The sequence below is a fragment of the Haemaphysalis longicornis genome, unplaced genomic scaffold, assembly GCF_048455015.1.
Source record: "Haemaphysalis longicornis isolate Haplotype H1 unplaced genomic scaffold, Haemaphysalis longicornis Haplotype H1 scaffold_6, whole genome shotgun sequence".
NCBI lineage: Eukaryota > Metazoa > Arthropoda > Arachnida > Ixodida > Ixodidae > Haemaphysalis > Haemaphysalis longicornis.
Genome location: NW_027526407.1, coordinates 74,097,957 through 74,110,775, shown reverse-complemented (window position 1 = coordinate 74,110,775; position 12,819 = coordinate 74,097,957).

Below are 12,819 nucleotides of genomic sequence, written 5' to 3'. Positions count from 1 at the left end.
GACCTTGAAGTGGACCTTAAACTGGACTGCACTGGATTGGATTGGAAATCGTTTTAGCAGCAGTAAGCATGATAATCAGCTAATCCTAGACAATCAGGGAACCTAAGAATAACCAGCTGAACCTTAGCTCACGCTAGGTAAATCTTGGCGTAGCCGAGCTAAGCCACAGAAAATTTTTTTTATTATCTCGTCCACATTGTGCTTAATGTTACCCTGTTCGTCTCTGAGCGCGTGCATTATGTATGTGCCAATAGCCAGCTTCCTCTTTGTTGCCTTCAAGCTTCCTTCTTTTTCCAACGTTTCCTCGATGACCGCCATGTTGTAGGCACGAATGTCATTTGTTTGAATTCTGTTACTCAATTTTGACAGCTCCGGTAGTTCGATTCGATCCACCGTACTCGAACATTTCATGTTCTGTCGCTTCGGAACAACTTCCTCCGTTGCTGAGCTAGTTGTCCAGTTTGTTTCCTATGCTGTTTCTACAATAGCCGCTGTAGCATAGTTTGAGCATGGCTTTTTAAGCTTTTTAGGTGCTAGTTAACGGGCCACATCTTAACAAGTTGTATGATCAGGATATTTTTTTATTCAAAATGTCAGAAGTTAGAATCCTTACTTAACGGAAATCTCCGCGCAAGGTGAACGAAACTATAAGCCTGGTAGGCTTCGCGAGGGACCAGTGGTAAAAGCTACACCGGAACGCATAAAACGAACTTCTCTAGAATTCATTGAACACGCAGCTACGTCGCTCCATCAGTAACTAACATAAAACCAATAGTACCGAAATAAATCCAAAATTGCCAATCTCTTCGTCTAAAATTAGTACTCACGCATTTTCGTAACCTAACAATGATAACATTTACCGATTTACCAGTGTTACATCCCGAAGGCAGCGAACAAATTATGTGCACGAAATCCACTTCATAATAAATACGGATTCAGTTTTTGTGGCTATTACTTTTTCAGTATCTTCCTTAAATTACCGTAAGATTTTTTTTTGTTTCCTAGCTTGTCCACTTTATTTTTATCAATTGTCCAAAACCAGTTACGAATTTCTCGCTGCAGGTCCAGGCCGTTGCTTCAGGTCATAGCATACCGCAGCACCAGAAGCAGAGGCGAACTCAGCTTGAATGCATGACAAGCAACAGCCTGCAAATATTAATTAGTCGCGCCATCAAATTTGGTTTCCTGGGTAGAGTGAACGGCTTAGTCAAAGACAAAAAATGGCGGCCTATCTACGAATGTCGCCGAAAGACGATAGTCTTCTGCCACTACTCCTACCACGTTGTGATTGATTGATTAATTGATCGATTTATTGATTGTTACTGGTGTCCCCTTTTTAACGTGGATGACGTGTGTCATCTCTTTAAAGGATCTAATGTATATATATGTAGTCATCACCACCACCAGCCTGTCTACGCCCACTGCAGGGCAAAGGCCTCTCCCATTAATCTCCAATTACCCCGGTCCTGTGCCAACTGTGACCAATTCATCCCTGCAAACATCTTGATCTCATCTGCCCATCTAACTTTCTGCCGCCCTCTGCCACGCTTGCCTTCTCTAGGGATCCACTCTGTTGCCCTTAAAGACCAACGGTTATCTCACCTTCGCATTACGTGCCCTGCCCACGTCCATTTCTTCTTCTTAATTTATGCTAATATGTCCTTAATACGCGTTTTTTCCCTGACCCACTCCACTCACTTCTTGTCCCTTAATGTTACGCCTAGCATCTTCCGTTTCATTGCTCGCTGAGTCGTCCTTGATTTAAGTTGAACCCTCTTAGTGAGCCCCAAGTTTCCGCCCCGTAGGTGAGTATATATGTAGTACTCATGTTTTAATTCTAACGAACACCCTCCCCCCTCGCGCTTATCCCCTGAACCCTCTCACTCCTATCATAATCAATCTAACGGAGGTTTGCGTATGCGCACTGCTCGTGAGCGATGTGATGGATCCAGGAATTTATACACACCCCCTCAACACCCCCAACACCCCAACACCCCCCAGAAACATTTTGACACCCCCTCCCAACCCCCCTCCCCAAAAAAAAGATTCCACAACCACCAGCACCCTGCCCATGGATTTATACACACCCCCTCAAAATACACACCCTCAAAATACACACACCCCCTAGGAGGACCTCGACACCCCACACCCCAAAATCGAAATTCTGGATAAACCCCTGGATGCGCCTTCCTTTGTTTCTTGGTGTCGTAAAATCTGATGCAAGAGTATTCATCTTCGCATCGACTGGTCGCCGGGACACGAGGGCTCCTCACCGGAGAACCAGGCAGCCCGCTCGGCTGCACGCGAGTGCATAACCTCCAGCCCTCCGCTGCTACCCGACTTGGCTCCTCCACCTCCTGAGTCATTACCGCCAACCATGCAGATTCTACGGCACAAAAAAGAAAAGAAAAAAAAACGCGTCAAGGCCCTCACTCCAACCGGTTTTTTATCCGCTGTGCCCCCGCTCCCAAGATGAGCCGAAATTTTCATAAACTAATATTTTGCCAATGCTAGCCTAACCCCACAGACATACCGTAAATGGTACACCCCATCCCTGCTTCCTCGATGTCCCTTCTGCGCCTCACAGCCGCCAATCTCCGGCACCTAATTTGGCACTGTCCGAAATTACGCGTTACAGAACCTTCAACCCTCTTCCAAATGCCTCCTCCTCATACATCGACCCTCGTACACTGGAACCCTCCCCGCTGACTTTAATTGCGCACTGCTCTCTTGAAAGCGGTCTCGCGCGAGCAGTTCAGAGCCGTGATCCTGCTCTCCTCACCACACGCGGCCTCTTCCGCCTCCTCAAGGAGCGCACCAGTTTCGGTTTGAACTGTGCGATTTCAAGATGTCCCAAGCCACAAACACCCAACTTTCTACTACCACTTCCCCCAGTTGACCTAGTGTCTTCCTGATGCAATAAAAGCTACGTCTCTCTCTCTCTCTCTCTCTCTCTCTCTCTCTCTCTCTCTCTCTCTCTCTCTCTCTCTCTCTCTCTCTCTCTCTCTCTCTCTCTCTCTCTCTCTCTCTCTCTCTCTCTCTCATTTTGTGCTTACATTTTGCCGCAAATACGCCTGAGGTTTCCTGTGCGCTGGATAATATGGACGTGGATAAGCCGTGGAAGCAGTTTAGTAGCTCGAAACTGTCGTCCCTATATATACTTGAGTGTTCAAGCGGGCTTTCAACTTTTTTTTTGTCGGGCGGATGAACCGAGTGACAGACAGACAGAGATGCAGGCAGACAACCAGACTGAGAGGCAGGCAGACAGACACACAGACAGGCAGACAGACAAAATTTTCTGGCTTATTTTATTTACACAAAACTGCAAACCAAGTGAATGGTCCAAGCAGGACGGTTAAAACATATTCCCGTACAGTGCAGTACAGTACAACACACAATGCGATTATTTATTTACATAAATACATACATACATACATACATACATACATACATACATACATACATACATACATACATACATACATACATACATACATACATACATACATACATACATACATACCCACACGCACACATACATGCATACATCATCATCATCATCATCATCATCAGCCTATCTACGCCCACTGCAGGGCAAAGGCCTCTCCCATTATTCTCCAATTGCCTCGGTCCTGTGCCAACTGTGACCAATTTATCCCCGCAAACTTCTTGATCTCATCTGCCCATCTAACTTTCTGCCGCCCCCTGCAACGCTTGCCTTCTCTAGGGATCCACTCTGTTACCCTCAATGACCAACGGTTACCTTGCCTTCGCATTACATGCCCTGCCCACGCCCATTTCTTCTTAATTTCAACTTAACACGCGTTTGTTCCCTGACCCACTCCGTTCTCTTCTTGTCCCTTAATGGTACACCTATCATCTTACCTTCCATTGCCCGCTGAGTCGTTCTCAATTTAAGTTGAACCCTCTTAGTGAGCCTCCAAGTTTCTGCCCCGTAGGTGAGTACCGGTAAGATGCAGCTGTCATACACTTTCTTCTTCAGCGACAATAGCGACATGCATACGTAACTATCCGAGAAGGCTATGGTCTACAAAACAGGTTCAGCTGTGACAAGGCTGCTCCGCAGCCCCAGTGACCGCCACTCGTCAGCTGACGGGCTCAGTACCACGCGCGACGTTTCGCGCGTGTGTTCACCGAGGGACGCCTCCGCACAGTCCGTAAAAGGGAACGGGGGCCGGCCTGTCCGGCCTGTCCTCCCCTGAGTCAGCCGAAGTGCGCCCTCGCAGGAACCTTGAACTTAGCGCCGCTACAGCCTACAGACCTTGCGCCGCCGTCGTCGCCTCGGCCGAAAAGTTTTCGTCGCGGCGCAAAGCTGGGCGCCGGGGCGACCACACTTGCGCCACACTGTATACGCTCACACCGCTAAAAAGCACTGTAGAGAGAGCGAAGTGGGTCAGGGAACAAACTCGTGTTAAGGACATATTCGTAGAAATTAAGAAGAAGAAATGGACGTGGGCAGGGCATGTAATGCGAAGGCAAGATAACCGATGGTCATTAAGGGCATCAGAGTGGATCCCTAGAGAAGGCAAGCGTGGCAGAGGGCGACAGGAAGATGGATGGGCAGATGAGATCAAGAAGTTTGAGGGGATTGATTGGTCGCATTTAGCACAGGACCGGGATAATTGCAGATTAATGGTAGAGGCCTTTGCCCTGCAGTGGGCGTAGATAGGCCGGTGATGATGGTGATGATGATGTAGAGTCATGGACAACTGAAACGCGATCACAAAAATATGAACCGGAACACACAAAAACCTCATTTATTTCCACGCAATTCAAATTGACGCGTGGCTTCATTACAAAAGCAAAGTTGGAAAATATGGCATTCTGATTGATCTAATATATGATCGTAGGGTTTAACGCGCCGACGCTACACAGGCGATGAGGCACGCCGTAGTGGAGGGCTCCGGATTAATTCTGACCCCTTGAAGGGGCTCTTTAACGTGCGGCGAAATATCGAACTCACGGGAGTTTTTGCTTTTCGCCTCCATCAGAAAAGCGGCCACCGCGGCCGGGAATCGAACCGACGTCTTTGTGCTTGGCAGCACAACGCCATAGCCACTGAGCCACCGCGGCGGGTAAATATGGGTTTCGAAATACACCACTAGAACGGCAATATTGGACCTCACGAGCTATAATTTTCCCCCCGATTTTGCGCGTTCTGCTTCACATTTTCGTGTTCGCATTTTCTTTGTCCATGGGGGAGAGAGGGAGAGAGGGGGAGTGAGTGAGTGAGTGAGTGAGTGAGTGAGTGAGTGAGTGAGTGAGTGAGTGAGTGAGTGAGTGAGTGAGTGAGTGAGTGAGTGAGTGAGTGAGTGAGTGAGGGAGGGAGGGAGGGAGGGAGGGAGGGGGAAGAGAGAGTGAAAGTTTGTTGAAAGAAGAAGAGACGGCACGGAAAAGAGAGAGAGAGCGAGATAGCATGGGTCTTTAAAAAAAAACATTACGGCTATCTCTTTCATTAGTTCTCAAAAGAAAAGACCACGTGCATGGCCCCCAATGGCCAGAAAAAGATTATCACTGTTACATGGGTTCCCTGCCAGTTATGCACGCTGAATTGCCGAAATTTGCTTCATAATCGTCTTGGTTAAAAAGCATCAAAACGGGGCTGATCCTGTAAGTGTACATTGCACTTCTGTTACAATTACGGTATCTTTCGTTTCTTTGACTCCCAAAAGGAAATATCCAGCACGCGCATGACCCTACAACAAGGTCAGGAAAAGATTCCCACTGTTGTAGAGGTTCTTTGCCCTTTCTGTGTGCTGAATGGCAAACAAAGCGCACTCCTATGGCTTTCAGTCACGCAAACCTCCTACAGCGAACCCCCTGCCGCCGTAGACTGAGAACGCGCATACTCAAGTTGACTTGATTACAAAGAACGGCTTTAATTATTCCACGCGAGCGCCCACCGGCGTACAAAGAGTAAGACTTGCACGTTGACGACCGTTGTGACCTCGGCATTGGCATGCGGGCGAACGACAGGAGGCGGTCGACGACGTGACTTAACGAAGACGAATTAGCAGCAAAGTCTAAAGAGCCGCGGCTGATTTAACACCGTTGCAACAGACACGTCTGCAGCAAAACAAGTTATCCTTTTGCAATGCACATTTTCTTGAGTGACGCTACCATCTGGAATTACGCAGTTTTACCCCACCGTGAAAAATTGAGAAACAGATTCTTTGCGTAACCGAACGCTGCTTCCCGCCGACGAAGTAGTAGTTTTCTGTCTCTAACCATCACTCATAAAAAAAGGTCGGGGCATTCACTAATGGAATAGCAACAAGTTACTTGTCCCAGTATACACTAGGCACTTAGTAACTGGAGGTAGTAAATTTAGCGCTAGTCAGGGCTACTAATTCTCGGCCGTTTGAGGTGTCGGCGTAACGCCAGACAGTTATCGGCCTCTTCTCCCTCCCCCCTCCCCCAACAATCACTTTCTTCTAACTGAAGGAGGCAGTAGGCACCACTACCTCCACTAGTAAAGCCCTAGCGATAACACTCTTCTGAGCAACATGCGTTAAATTTACTAACTGGCCATGCATGACCTAGTCATAAGCACGACATTAATCTAGTGCGTGCTACTTCCTAAACTCAGTTAATTTCCTAACCATGCAGTCGCTAGTGGCAGAGCCTACGTACAAAACCGCGGGGTAGTAAGGTTCGTAAAGAGTTAGTAAAAACGGCTACCTTTTACGACCTTTTTTATTAAGAGTGATGGACTTCTTTGACCCCCTGTTCTTTAACCCCCTGATGATAATGATGATGATTCCGAACTCCTTCTTCCTTCTTCTCCTCCTTCTTTCCTGCTGGCCCGTTCTCTTCGGCAAGCGCTACACCACTGGTTTGGCGGATTGGCCACCACACTGCGCTGGCCCTTCACTACAATTACCTTGTATTGGTAAAGGATTGTCTGGGCGGCATTATACTTCCAGAAGCGATAAAAAGCTTCAGAAAAAACGTATTCGGAATGAAGTATACTTTAGAGTTACCAAAGCAAAGCGAAATCCAGTTTTTAGATCTTGTGATTAAGGTTATGCCCTTCCATACCTGCTGGATGTACAAACCCAGGTCGACAAAGCCATTGGTGAGTCACGAATCGGCTCACTCCAAGTTAGTAAAGAATGGCGTGGCTACTTCCTGCATCAAATCGGCCTTAACAAAATCGCGCAAACATTTGATTGAGCAAAGCGTAGCCGCTGAGATAGACCGCCTAAGGGCAGCCGCTTATCCAGATGAGTGTGTCCTTTTGGCGTGGGAGAAAAATAGGCGGGAAATAAGAAAAGCAGAAAGCGGGACTCAAGATGCAGAAAACGAAGGAACGGGGGCTGACAGGTCATACTGTACTTAGATAGCATTTCACATCGAATGTAGAAAGGGGTGTCACGATATGGAGTGCGTGTGGTGATTTCGGCAGAAAACAAGTTGGCAAAAGTATGCCCAGCCATGCAAATGGCGATAGAAAACGAAGGCGCAAGGAAAGATGGCTGTGCCACTGAATTTACATTGCACAAAGGTTGTTGAGTGCAGGAAAGATGTTATCTACGGGGTTCCGCTCACATGTGGGAAGGCGTATGTTGGCCAGACGGGTCATTGCCTGAATGTTCGCCTTCGCGAACATTAAAGTTCTTTGAAAGGGGCACCGTACTCTCATCTATAGCTGTGGACTCCTAACAGTGCACAAAAAAGTGTAAACCAAAACTAGATGACACGATCGTCATTGATAAGCACGCAAAGTCATCCACAAGGGAGACCATGGAAGCTTTTCGCATTAGAAAGGGAGGAACTTGTGTCAGCCAGCCATCTCTACACTTATGCGATATGGTGTTTGCGTTTTTAAAGGGGGTTTGATTGGGTTTTCTAGTTTTCAGTAGACGTGCCTGCGTGATTATTTGGTGATCACTTGCTGCTTTCTGATATAGATATTTCTTTCGTTCTTATGTATTTTCCAAATGTACCGATGCTATAAACATTTTGGTGGTGATGCAGATTCATGTTGTTCCTTGTATATATGTTCGTTTTTTTTTTTTCAATACTCTATACCGCCCAACCACGACCAGAAAATTCGCATCCCTCTGGCTATACGACAAAACATTCGCGTTCCCCCAATCCCAAGAAATATGCACCCCACCTACAACAAAGCACGTCGAGCAGCAAGATCCCGCACCATTTATAATCAATACCACCACCTCCACTGCACTCGATATACAGATGCATCGCCATACCCCCACAAATCTGCACAAGCCGCCAGCGTGGTTAATGCCAGAGGAACTGAGCTCGCTGCAGTGTCGGTTTTCACCAACTCCACCGAAACAGCTGAAGAGGTTGCCATTGCCCTTGCCGCCACAACAGGCCAAGACTTTTTAACCATTGTTACTGACTGCCAAGCCGCTTGCAGGAACTACCTAAAAGGACGCATATCACAACCCGCCTTGAAAATTCTGCAACAAGCGAAACTACTCCCAGAACTGCAAATAATTTGGACTCCAGGTCACGAATCCCTCGGGGGTAACGAAGCGGCACACGCCGCTGCCGGCGCTCACTCACACCGGGCCGTTTCCCACGAGGGCAACGAACCCCCATCGGAAGCAACAGTTAAGCCCACCCCGCTGCAGACATACGCCGAAATACTCGCCCACTACAGGAACGAGCGTCGCAAATACCCATTCCCCCACCCGAACCTCTCTCGCGATGAAGCTACTACCTTCCGGCGCCTACAGACAAACTCCTACCCACATAACACCCTACTACATGCCATGTATCCCACCCAATACCCTGCCACATGCAACTCCTGCCCCCACCCAGGCACCCTGTACCACATTGTATGGGAGTGCCAGCAATCCCCTTCCCTCACCCCTAACCCCAACCCTACTTATGAGCAGTGGGTGGAGCTGCTGACCAGCTCCGACCTTCCACACCAGCGACGATTGGAGGAGAGGGCACGGATGGCCAGCATAGCCCAAGGCATCCCGGACTAAGGAAGCCTCCCACCGGGCGGGTGCCCTAACATCAGCACCTGGTCTCCAATAAAGTTTATTCATCATCATCATTTCAAAAGAAAATTCAGTTTCTAGTGTGCTTCGTTTTGTGTCTCCTCATTCGTCTTCGTGTCTATGTATAAGGAGTGCTTTTTCAATCTAGGTTTAGTAGGGTAACTTTACCCTACAGTGATGCGGAGAGTAAGTGTATTTAGGAGAGAGAGAGAGAGAGAGAGAGAGAGAGAGAGAGAGAGAGAGAGAAACTTTTATTGAGCGACTGGGGTTAGGGAAGCGTGGTGGCCGCCGGTTGGAGGTCGGCGGCGACGATGGCAGCTCGTTCCACCAAGGCGATCTGAACGCCCGGGTCGCAGCTACCCAGCGCACCCTCCCATTGCTCGTCACGGGTGATTAAAGGAAAGGGATTGGATGGACAGGCCCACATAGAGTGGGGAAGTGTGGCGCGCTGGCCACATGCGGGGCAATGAGGTGAGGGGTAGAGGGAAGGGTGGATGTGATGGAGCACCGCCTTGCAGGGAAAGGATTGAACCTGCAGAAGTCGCCAGGTACGCGCTTGCTCATTGCTGAGCTGGGGATGCGCCGGGGGGTATTTTCGGCGGGCGAGGCGGTAATGTGTGAGTATGTCATGATACGCAATTAGGTGGTCTCTGGCGGATCGGGCCCCGTGGTAAGGAACTAGGCTGGCTCCCGCTCGGATTGTGAATCCTCGAGCCGCGTCATGGGCCGCCTCGTTCCCCCCGAGTCCCGAGTGCGCCGGGGTCCATAGCAGTTCTACCGGGGAAGTTGGAGGATTTTGAGAGATAATTTTGAGTGCCAGTGGCGAAATGAGACCACGGGCGAAATTTTGAACGGCCGTCTTTGAATCAGAGATTACGATCGTGGGGGTCGGCCTTTGTGACAGGGCGAGCGCAATTGCCGCCTCCTCCGCCGTGGCAGGGCAAGGGGTGCGATCTGTAAGGGAGCATAACGGGGGGTCGTCCGGCCGATTCACAATGGCCAGAGCATAAGCATCGCGGTGACGGTATTCTGCCGCGTCCACGTATAAAATATCTGTGTGTGCTCATTTGAGTAAAGCGGGTATAGCCGCACTTACTGCCAGCGCTTTTGCACCCTCCCTGCCTCTCAAGGCAAGCGAGCTCAGTACGAAGTGTATGACCAAAGCAGATAGCTCTGAACACAGCCATGAGGACAAAATGCAGGTTTCGTCCTTTAAGGCGACCCTGCAACACATTCTTCAACTTTTTTTTTTTAGAAATCTTAAATGCTTGCAGAACATAGTTACCCAACACACTCAGTACTTAGATAAGGGGGTCGGAAAGTACCTCGGCCAGAAATTACTGCTCTATGCCCATCAGATCACTTGTCGGAGCTCCCGTGACGAAGCCGACGCGCTGGCTGTGGTTGGCGCGCGCTGCTCCGGCGTGTGTACACGTCATGATTTTTGGACTGACGTCACGCTGCCCGGGCGCGTGGGGACGATGAAGACCTCGGCCGGTCTGGGCGCGCGCGTGCGCCGCTCGCTCGCGCTTCTAGAGCGGCAGCGGTACGGCAGGAATGGTGACGTCACGTGATACCTCCTGTCATGGCGGCCGCTCGGCGTTCGTTTTGTTTAACGGAAACTGACGCGAATAAACGACACTGTAAATGAATGTTTACGCTGCGCTGGATCGTCTACTGTGTCATTGTATGATTAGCGGTCGGGTAGGCATGCATACCAGCGAAGAAAAAGTAACACGAAAATTTCGTGTCAGTACTTTAACACAAATTAACTCAAGCAGAACTGATGTGGATATCAGTTTTAAAGGAACAGTGAAGTGAGTTTGGCAACACCTTATTTGTGTCTACGTTGTGCATTTTAGCGCGAGTCATATATAGCGCAGCTGTTAACTCAAGTCGGGGAGAGAGAGCCTTCTGCAGACGCCTCGCGCCGCTTGAGTGCCGCCGTAATGACGTATAGCTGTGACGTCACGCTTGTTTACACTCTGTTTCAATGCTGCTTTAATGTTGTGCTTTCAGACGCTGCGATTTTTAGATACGTAATGACGTATAGCTGTGACGTCACGCTTGTTTACACTCTGTTTCAATGCTGCTTTTATGCTGTGCTTTCAGACGCTGCGATTTTTAGATACGTAATGACGTATAGCTGTGACGTCACGCTTGTTTACACTCTGTTTCAATGCTGCTTTAATGTTGTGCTTTCAGACGCTGCGATTTTTAGATACGTAATGACGTATAGCTGTGACGTCACGCTTGTTTACACTCTGTTTCAATGCTGCTTTTATGCTGTGCTTTCAGACGCTGCGATTTTTAGATGCGAAGCATCTCGTGGTCGGGGCTATGTCCCTCCCTCCACCGTGCGGCGTCCTCACCCCCACTGCGCATGCTGGGCTTGCTTAATGCCCGGTGGTGTCTTACCCTTTAAGGGCTCCTGGAGCGACAATGTTGCCGGTGTCTTCCTCGGCCGGCACGAGACGAGCGCGCTTCACGCGCCTTCGACGTTTCATCGTCGTCGGCGGCGGCGTGCGTCGGCGAGTCTCGGCGGGCCGTGATTACAAGCAGCCCACAACCATCCAGGGAACGTGCATCGACCTCATCTTCAGCAACTTTAGGGTTCATCCACTACAACATCCCTTGACTCTACATTTCACAAACCATAAGACGGTCATAATCAAAGAGAAAGGCCAACCCCAGCTCGACGTTACCTAAGTTTAACATGATGATAATAATGCCTAAATAAAGACGAACTCATACCACGTACAACGTGTCTCTATCTCTTTCTCTCTCTTTATTGCCTCTCCACTCTAAAACCCCCCCTCCAATAAAATTACATCATCTTCCCGTAGGGGAACCCTGAGTAGTATGCAAAGCAGCCATGGGGTCAATGCAATTTCCTGTTTCCTAGTTCCGGTACAGTCAAACCCGGTTGTAGCGAACTGCAATATGCGCCACGATTAGTTCGATATATCCAATAGTTCGAAATAGCCAAACCCGCCTATAATGAGCTTTTTGTTACGAGTTCACAATGCGCGGGACCCCTACTCCCACCCCCATCCTCCTGCCATCTCTGCATGCAGCAATGGATATAATAAAGTATGTCATTACCGTACACAAAACTATATTTATTGCAAGCAACAAAGCCACTTTCCGCTGTAACTACTTACTTTTCCAAAAAGCGGTAATTCTTGTTTTCACTTTCGTTTTGGCGGCGCCAACTAGCACAACATTCCCTACATGAGACATGATTTGCATCAGTTGCAGCCCGTGTCTTTCAATATCGAAGCAATATTGGTGGAGCACATTGACTGCCGAAAGCGCTTCATCAAGCATCGGACGACTTTCACTCGCGACATCCTCTGCCTCTTCGGTGCTTCCAGCAGTGCCAGCTGCCATGAATGACATCGGCGATGGTGTCGGCGTCCGAAGCTCTCAAAGTGACGGCAACGTCGTTTCGGGCAATCCTCGAAGGGCACGAGCTCCTTTCAGCACAACATCGGGAACGTTGGCGAGCTCTTCCCACAGTTCGCCGATGCTTCCATCTTGGTCCGGACTCGCTGACTGGGAGGGTGTAATTGTGAATCAGGCACGTCAGAAACAGTTACAAAAAGTGCAGGGAATCCAGTCGCTCCATGGGAGGCTCAACATCTCCATCGCAGCCAATCAACATCTCAATAGCCGCTCCGAGACCATGCATTTTGGCGGCAATTCTAGGCGCGCCGAGGTCGATATAGCAGATGTGAACTTCGTTATAAGGAATATGTTTCGCTTGTATTTTCGTAACTGATTTTTTTTTGTTCGATATATAGCATAATTC